The following is an 8,875-nucleotide window of genomic DNA, read 5'->3' as shown; positions in this document are numbered from 1 at the left end:
GGGGAGGGAAGGAGGGCAGCAGGGCACAGTGGTGATCTGGCCTGCTGTTACCTGCTACCGTGGGTACAGCAGCTGATCTCTGGGAACCTTGTGAGATGAACACATACTGGAGGTGGGAACAGTGTAAAGGGGTTGGAGCCCCATGAGTACACTGTGGGAATGGTGTAATGGGGATGGAGCTGCATGGTGTAAAGGGACTGCTGCATCAGCCAACCCAGCTGGGGCCTGTGCTCAGCCTCCCCAAATTTTTTTCCCTCCTTCTGCCTATGAGTAACCACAGAAAACTGTGGTTACTCAAAACTGTATACGGTGGTAGGCAAAATGGTATATACAATATTAACCATGGATAATGAAAACTGTGGTTAGGAAAACTGTGGTGGGCAAGGAAAACCTGTAATCCCTATCTCATTAGGTTTTGAACCCTCAACTGATAGCATAAACTTATGTCACTTTGAAGTAAAGGACTAACCATAACTGTGGGCATCAGGATAAATTGTTTTCCTCTGTGGAACACCCATGGAAGAAGAATACATGCCATAGGAACTGTGAATCACACAATTTATGTAGCAGTGTGTACACCATTTAATGGCCAAGCAGATAGATGTAGTACAATCTTTCTAAGAGGATGGGATAAGGGTCTTATATTAGCTGAGTTTACCAAAGCCAGTGAGGGAACTTAGTTGTGCAACCAGACATGAATGATAGCTTTGGAACTCTCAGTCCTGCATACTATGCATAGCTTAGATCACCAGACTATGGAATACAAAAATATGGGTTTTTAAAGGGCACTAAATTATTATCACCTGCTAGCATTACGAGGAAGAGAAGCCTGTAGAACTCCTGATCTTAGATTTCCCAGTTCTCTGAAATTTCTGAAGGATATTTTGTGGGGCAATGCTACTACATAAGTTGTTTTAGTAAGAAGCCTCTAGAAAGCTCTATAGAGAAGAATGCAGACTGAAAAAAGCAATTAATAAATTTCAGGCTACTTTGAGTCCTCCTCCTAAATGTTTATCAGAGCTCTAGGTTACATCAGAACCATGTTAAAACACAGGTAACATATGTCTATGTCTAGACAATAGACCATAAGCTGAATGGTCTGAGCTAACCATGTGCTCTTGTTGCAAAAAAAAGGCAACAGCATACTGGGTTGCATCAACAGGAGTGTCACTTGCAAATCAGACAAAGTGATTCTTCCACTCTATTAAGCACTGGCAAACCTTCACTTGGAGTAGTGTGTCCAGTTTTGGGCCCCACACTTCAAGGAGGATATGGACAGATTAGAAAGACTTCAGCACAGAACAACAAAATTATTAGAGCCCTGGGAACTAGACTTGTGAGGAAAAGCTGAAAGAAATATGGTTACGTAGTCTGGAGAAGAAAAGACTGAGACAGGAAAGTTTTCAAACCTGAAGGGCAATTATAGAGAGGATGGGGATGGGCTTTTCTGCGTGGCCCTAAGAGACAGGACCAGAAGCAATGGGGAAAATTAGGTTGGAGATTTAGGGAAATATTCTGACTATGAGAGTGGTCAGGCACTAGAACATATTACCTGGGATAAGTACAGACAGTACAAAAGCCAGAGGCAGAATCAATTCTACCTAGGCAACTTCCTCTAAGCTACATAGGTTGAACAGATCACCAACTGAACTGACATTCAGTTTTCAATTGGAAAAGGCAGGAGGAGGCCTGTCTAGAGCATGTCTCGCAGCCAGCCTAGCCAAGTGTCCCTGACTGGCTCTCCAATACATGCCCCCAGTCCCCTACTATCCCCCCCACAGGGGGTTAAGGAGCCCCCTGTCTGGGTGCTGGCCCACTTTGGGGGATCCTCCTCTTCAAGGGATTTCCCCCAGCTTGGGGTCCCCAACCCAGGCAGCCCTGGGAGCTGAGGAGAATCCCCTCCCTCCCCCTTCCCACCTGCTGATTGCTTCAGCCCCTGCCACAAGAGGGAGGGAGGAGTCCTCCAGGCCAGGTGCTTGCCCATGCAACCAAGTATGGGGGCACCCGGGAGTCCCTGCCTTGGGGGGATTCCCCCCACCCTAGCCCAGGGTCCCCTAGCCCAGGACAGCCCCAGGGAATGCAGGAAATTTTTCCCCTCCCAAACCCCACAACTGTTTGACTTAGCTGCTGTGAGTCTCAGAGGCAACCTGGGGTAGCCTCTGGGACTGGAGGGAAATTCTTCTGCTCCCCCACAACTAGTTTTGCCTCAGACTTGCTGCAGCTGAGGCAAACCAAGCTGTAGAGGAGCAGAAGAATTTCCCTCTGCTCCCTGAGGCTGCCTTAGGTTGTCCCTGAGACTCACAGGGGCTAAAGCAAGCAGCTCTCAGGTTTGTGAGGGGGAAAATTCCCCTTAGCTCCATGGGGCTGCCCCAGGCTGGGAGGCCCTGGGCTGGGGTGGGGAGAAGCCCCCCAGGCAGGGGCTCCCCAGTGCTCCCATGCTGGGCACCTGGCACAGCCTGGAGGACTCCTTCTCTGCCTCTCTTGTGGCAGGGGCTGAAGCAACCAGCAGGTGGGAAGGGAGTTCCTCTCAGCTCCCCAAGGCTGCCTGGCTAGGGGACCCCCAGCTGGGGTGAAGGAAGCCCCCTGAGGTGGGTGGCTCCCTGGTGCCCACATCCCTGGGGCCTTGAGAACTCTGTCCCCCTCCCTCCTGTGGCAGTAGCTAAGACATACAGCTCTGCTGGAGAGGGGGAGGTGGGAAATTCCCTGACCTCCCTGGGCTGCCCTCACAGTGGGGAGGGGGGAGGCTTCCAAGGGTTGAAAAGCCTCAACCTCAGGGTCTTTCCATACCCCATGTGCTTTGTAGAACCTGGCTAGGGGGTCTAGGGGTCTGTTCCCCTGCCCTGCCCCATTCCTATGGGCCGATGGATTCAGGCAGGAAGCAGGCTAGGGAGCAGAGGAGTGAGACAATCCCTGCTCCACTGCAGCAGGTGGCATAACTCAGGGATGCAAAGCATCCTGGGATGCTGGGGGACTGCGAGTTAGCTTGAACCAGGAAGGGATCTGGGGCAGAAGTTCCATAAACCAGTTTGTGCTAAACCAATTAAGGCTGATACAGGCGACCCTCACCATTTGTGCGGGATATGTTCCTATGATCCCCACAAATGGTGAAATCCACAAATAGGTTCATGAATGCAGCGCCCCCAGCGGCTGGGGGTGGGGCATGGCTCCAGCAGGAGCATGGTGGCAGCAACAGGAGCCCGGCAGCAGCAAGCGCGGAGCTCCCAAGGAGCTCCGGTAAATATTTAAAGTATATTTAAAATTCAGGTTCAGCATTCGCAAATATTTGAAACCGCAAATGCATAATCCATGAATACCGAGGGTTTCCTGTACTACATCTAACCAGGTTTATCTTGAACCAATTTTGGCCATTTTTTAAGCAGTTTATGTTCAACAAACTTCTGGTCTGTTACAGGTTTAAACCAGTTTCCAATCACTTAAACCGGTTTATATGTAACTTCTGTCCCTAGCCCTAGAGAAGTTGTGGAATCTCCATCCTTGGAACTTTTCAAGAGCAAATTGGGGAGTCACATGTCTGAGTCTGTGATTGTTTAGTCAAGGATGATCTTGCCTTGAGCAGGGGGCTGGTCTCGTGGGGTCCGTTCCAGTTTGACTTTCATCTAGTCCCCTTCTTCACACACACTGGGCGCATCTATACATGCGATTAATGTGCACAAATAAACTCCAGAGCATATATCTCTGGAGTTTATTTGTGCAAAGCACATGGAGCCCAGCCATAGCATCCTGGGCTGACACAGGGACCCAGAAGGTCAGTCTGGCAGCCCAGGGCTGCTCCAGCAGGGCTCCACATGCTGCAATGGGGCTCGCTGAGGTATGAGGGTGTTTCAGCACAGGGCTAGCACTGGGGTGGCTGCTTCAACAGGACTCCACATGTTGCACAGTGGCTAGCTGGGTCATGAGGATGCTTCAGCGTGGGGGCTGCCTGCTGAATAACCATGCACTGAAACACCCTGTGCCCCAGTCAGCCAGGGCAGTGTCTACACATGCACTGCTGTGAACGAAAAAACTCCACAACGGGTTAAGACTTTTATTTACATGTCCTAACCTGTTGTGCAGTTTATTAGTTTTGTGTGCCATAATAGGGGGGCACGTGTAGACACTGATGATGATTTACTGCACAGTTAGTCAACTGCACAGTAAACACCTCATGTTGATGCACCCATTCAATTTGGTTGGTTATATACATTTCTGCTAAAAGTGCGAGCTAATCATTGAGGCTGCTTAAAGACGTGAAAAGAAAGGCAAAACAACACTTTACTTTCAGCTCAGTGTGCCCCTCCACAAAGCACAGCACACGCCCAGAAGAATCAGTGCATTAGCTTGACCCAGCTCACTCAACTTCTGTACAGATTGGGTGCTTCAGCGGGGCTTTCTGGAACTTTTATCTAATAGCTGATTGAATCAACTTTAGATAAATGTGCCAAAAAGTCCCACTGAAGCACCTGATCTATACAGACGATGGAGAGCCAGATCAAACTAACGCACTTCCTCTTCTGGTAAAGCACTGTTTTGTTTTGTTTTCACATCTTTCAGCAGCCTATATCTGTACCACCTTATACACATACACACCCTTTCCTAGGGAAAGCCAGGAACATCCTGCCAAAGGCGTGTACCCATTTAAAGTCCGCACTCTCATAATGGATCACTGCACTAGCTCTAGCTCTGCATTGTGAGTTACCTCATTTGGAGGAATCATAGTACAGTTAATTGGTACATTAAAATAGAATTTGCATAGGGGTACTTATGACATTCCCATTAAAATCACATTAGTTCATCATGATTAAAATTGTTTCACTGAGCACCAAATGAATTAATCAGTGGCTGCTTTATTATACCTGTGCCCAGCACTGCAACTTTCAGAAGTGTATTAGGAGCAGTTATTGTTTCAATTGTAAGATGTTTTTTCAATGACTTCCTTCAAGCTGCACAGGAATGCAAGTAATGTAATTTTCTGTTCACCATGTAAACTTCTTGTTAACTACAATGCAATGAGTTACTGATTTACAAGAATGGCTGAACCGTTCAAAACCAGGTTTGCTTTTCTGTATGACTGAAAATAAACAATTCTGAAGTTTTCCAGGGTATTTAGGTGGGATTTTCCAAAAGGAATAACAGTGACTTAGTCCTGATTCTATCAAGTGTATTACCATTGTCCCTAATGGAAGTGAAGACAGTTTAGTTCCGAACTCTTTTGAAAATCCTTCACTTTTTTATTCTTGTTTTTAGTGGAACCCTTTAGCGGTAAATCTTTGGCTGAGGTAACAGGGGAGGATGCAAAGGTAACTTAAAGCTCTTTGCCTGCTCAGGCAAGCTACAAATGGTGCCACAGTGGAGATAAGGTAACTCTAGTATAAAGAAAGCCACATCCTCTTTGCTTTTCCACAGGCTACTGTCCCTCTGCCAGTCTCCAGGAAGTCTCCACAACAGGTCTCTCCTGATTGAGCAGTAAGTTGCCTTTTAAATATTCCTCAGCAAACCTAGTTCATGCTTACATGTTCCAGTTACTTGACCTGTAGCTTAGTATTCCCAAGCCCATGTCCAAAAGGGATCAGATTCAGAATCCTAACCTAATACAGCCACCAAGTATAGACAAGATGTTTATGACTAAAAATCTGGCCAGAACTGAACCAAAGAGAAAGGGATAAAAAGCTCTGTTTGCAGTTAGTAGTTTCTCACCATTTCTTACTAGCTGCATATAATGCTTTCGTCTAAATGACTTCGAAAAAAGATAATAACGTTTTGGTTTTTTTCATTTTATTACTTAGTGAGATAGAAAAATGTTCAGGGTTGCTAGTGGGAAAGTGGTATTCCCAGATGAAATGCAGTGTTTCCCCTCTATGCCAAAATTCTGTGGATTAGATGAAGGAAAAAAGATGCGCTATTATACTAAAATAAGAACATCTACAACTGCGCTCTATGGTTGAACACAACAGGAAATTGATAGAGTTAAATATAAGGCAGTCAATGCTGCTCCAGACACCTGGGGCACTTTAATATTTAGCCATAGTTCCCTGATATACTTTGTAACAGATTTCAAATTGTTCAAGCAATTTAGATCCTGAAGTTTAATCTCTTGAACAGTGAACACTGAATTTCTGGAGATACCAGAAAACATTTTAACCCTACACTAAAGTAGGTTCATAGAAGGGAAGTGCATGACCTAATATGCTATAGTTTATAAACAGGGCAGATGACAATACTATAAAATGGAAATTGGAGTAGTAGTGTAAAAACCAATCTGTGCCTTGTCCTTGACACAGAACTGGATGCGTCTCTATATGCTGTGCATATAGAAAAGTGATCTAACAGTGGGGGTAGCACTGCAAGCTTACCCCTCACCATCCTGCCACTCACTAAAGGTAGAGAAAGTATACTCAGTTTAGTAATTTCTGATAGTTTGTATTCAAGAAGTAACTATGAACAGATTGTTTACATTAGTTTGTTTGAAATTATTGGATGCCTATTTTATGCAAACATATTTAAGCATGTTCACTGCAAATATTGTGTTGAGTATTCAAGGCTACAGTTTTACAGTGTTCTGGTTAGACACACAGACTTCAAGCCTAGTCCCTGACTAGAAGTGTAATTCTCAAAATCAGGATTTTATTCAGAAAGAGTCCCAATTCATAACAGGGATGTTTCAATTATACTGATTAGGGACTTTTAATGATAATGCAATTGCTTATAATTATGCATTTGAAAATTGTTTTATGTGAATACTCTGTAATATTTGTTTTAGAAGTCACTGTTCCAGTGATTTACAAAACAGTTTTTTCAGTGCACTGCATCAGTAGAGTAGGAGGGGAGAGTTTAAATAAAAGCATTGCAAATGTAGGGTATATTTGTAGATTTATAGAGGGTATGACAATTTATGTATCATTTCTGCTCTAGCTTCTGCCTAGTTATGATGCAACACACTATATCTTTAACTTGAATATCCTCCAAGCCTAGTTAGTCCTCATGGATGCCTCACCCGGGGCTGAACAGAGCCAGTCTGGGCAGCAGGAGCAAGGCCCTCCCTAGTGGCTTCAGCTTAGTGACAGCTGCTCCCTGCACCTAGGCTGGGCAGCACCACACAGAGCCCCCCTCCCCGCTCTGCAGCAGCAGGGAGGGAGGAGGCAGGGGACGAGTCCCCCTCCAGGGCCAGGCAACAGAGCTGTGTGCCTGGATTGCTCCTGGCTGTCAGGGAGCTGCTGCAGCAAGCAGGACTCTCTGCCTCCTCCCCACCACCGGGGTCTGGCCGTACCCTCATGTGGTCAGACACCCTCTTCCCCAACCCTCTGAACCCTGCAGACCAAGGTGGGGGTTTAAACCCCTCTTCAGTCATACTCAGGTCTACCATGCCTCCCTTCCCCCCTCAGTTCACCTTTAGACTAACCTAAAAAGATTGAATCTGTGCAAGCTCATGCTTTTTGAATATCTGTCCATAGCCTTTAAGGTTGAAATGTCAGCTGGATGGCACTGTTATAGGTGTTACTGCAACTTTGATCTGAATGCAATTAGTTGATGTTGGGAATGTGGGATAGGGTCCAATGCCATTTTATTACTTAGCCCAGCCATAGTGTTGCTGATGAATATAAGGTCCGTATTGTATCCTCATTTCCAGTAGCTGCTTTTGAATGATTTAAGTAACTTTGGGTCATAGAACAAACGTAACTGGTATGCATCTGACCAAGCTTGTACTGCTTCACTATCTTTATTGGTCTCATTGTAGCCCAGTTGCATGCTGTAGCTGTTCAAGTCACCCATGATCATCAGTGGTTTATTTTGAGTGATCCCTGGTGTATCTGTAAAGGTGAAACTTGTGTGAGGTAGTTTGTAGACTGAAATGGTTGCGATTCCATTGAATTTGATAGTCAGGATTTCAATGTTGTTTTCTTCAGTCTTTGCTGTAGAAACTATGACAGTTCCCCTTTCAACAAATATGGGACTTCCAAATTGGTTGTGTGGTCTTTCAATTGCCATAGTCATTCCAAGTATTGAAGGATGGTTATGGTTATTATGAGGTCCTCAGTGTGTCTCTAGTAAGCACAAGATATCAGACTGGATGTTCTTACCTGGATTTACAATTTTTTTTTTTTTTGCCATTGACAGTAGTGTCTGTAAACCTTGAAGGGTTTTCAATGTTGGTCCTAAGGATGACTTGTGTACTTTGGTCAGAAGCCATTATGACTGGTTACAGTTGGTCAATTTCTAGGGTCAAAATTGTGGTTTGGGATGTTAACAGAGTTCACAGGTATTACCAACAGGGATCACAATGTGGTCCCCACTAGCTATATGGTGAACAAATATCTGAATATGTTGGAAAGTTCCAGATATGGTTAAGCAATTTGCTCTTTTTGCCAATACTCATCAGACAGTTGGGTTGTATAAATATGCATGGAAAGTATATTTCAAATGCATAAAAAAAAAGATGTATTTAATGACAGAATTTCTTGTAGGTTGCAATTCAGCCTTCCACAGGGGGTCAGTATTAGGTATACACAGTACTGAAGTCTTCAAATTTTTAAATGCACAGCTTAAAGAATGTGGGCTGTTTTGGTGATTCACGGCCGTCATAAACCAAGGCCTAAGAAAGACACAAGAGATGCATGGGATTTCTGCTGGTCCTCTGGACAGGAGTGAATTTCACTCTTTGGATGAAAGAAAAGTTTATTAATAAAAGTTAAACCAAGCTTAACCAAAAGAAACAGGCATGCTATTGAATCACAAGTCTCACATATTGAGGGGCAAAGTAAGGGAGAAAAAGTTCACAAGCAATCTATGATCTGAGCTTTGTTTGCAAATAGTTTACATTAATAAACGCAAATAGAAAACACATGAAGAAATGTGTAGTCTGTTTGTATCTAATTCATGG

The 8,875-nt window shown here is 44.7% G+C and overlaps 1 long non-coding RNA gene across 1 annotated transcript in view; it reads left to right on the top strand.

Moving 5' to 3' along the window:
* Window positions 1-5,113: 5,113 nt before the first annotated feature.
* LOC109303286 overlaps window positions 5,114-8,875 on the top strand; it is a 16,616-nt gene continuing 12,854 nt past the window's right edge. Inside the window, exons 1-3 of the long non-coding RNA XR_002099046.1 lie at window positions 5,114-5,297; window positions 5,404-5,463; window positions 6,279-6,377. This is a non-coding gene — a long non-coding RNA (uncharacterized LOC109303286). The remainder of the gene's footprint in view (window positions 5,298-5,403; window positions 5,464-6,278; window positions 6,378-8,875) is intronic.

Source organism: Gavialis gangeticus, unplaced genomic scaffold (assembly GCF_001723915.1).
Source record: "Gavialis gangeticus isolate Ggan-Ray unplaced genomic scaffold, GavGan_comp1, whole genome shotgun sequence".
NCBI classification, from domain to species: Eukaryota; Metazoa; Chordata; order Crocodylia; family Gavialidae; genus Gavialis; species Gavialis gangeticus.
This window is presented reverse-complemented; position numbering and strand designations above follow the sequence as displayed.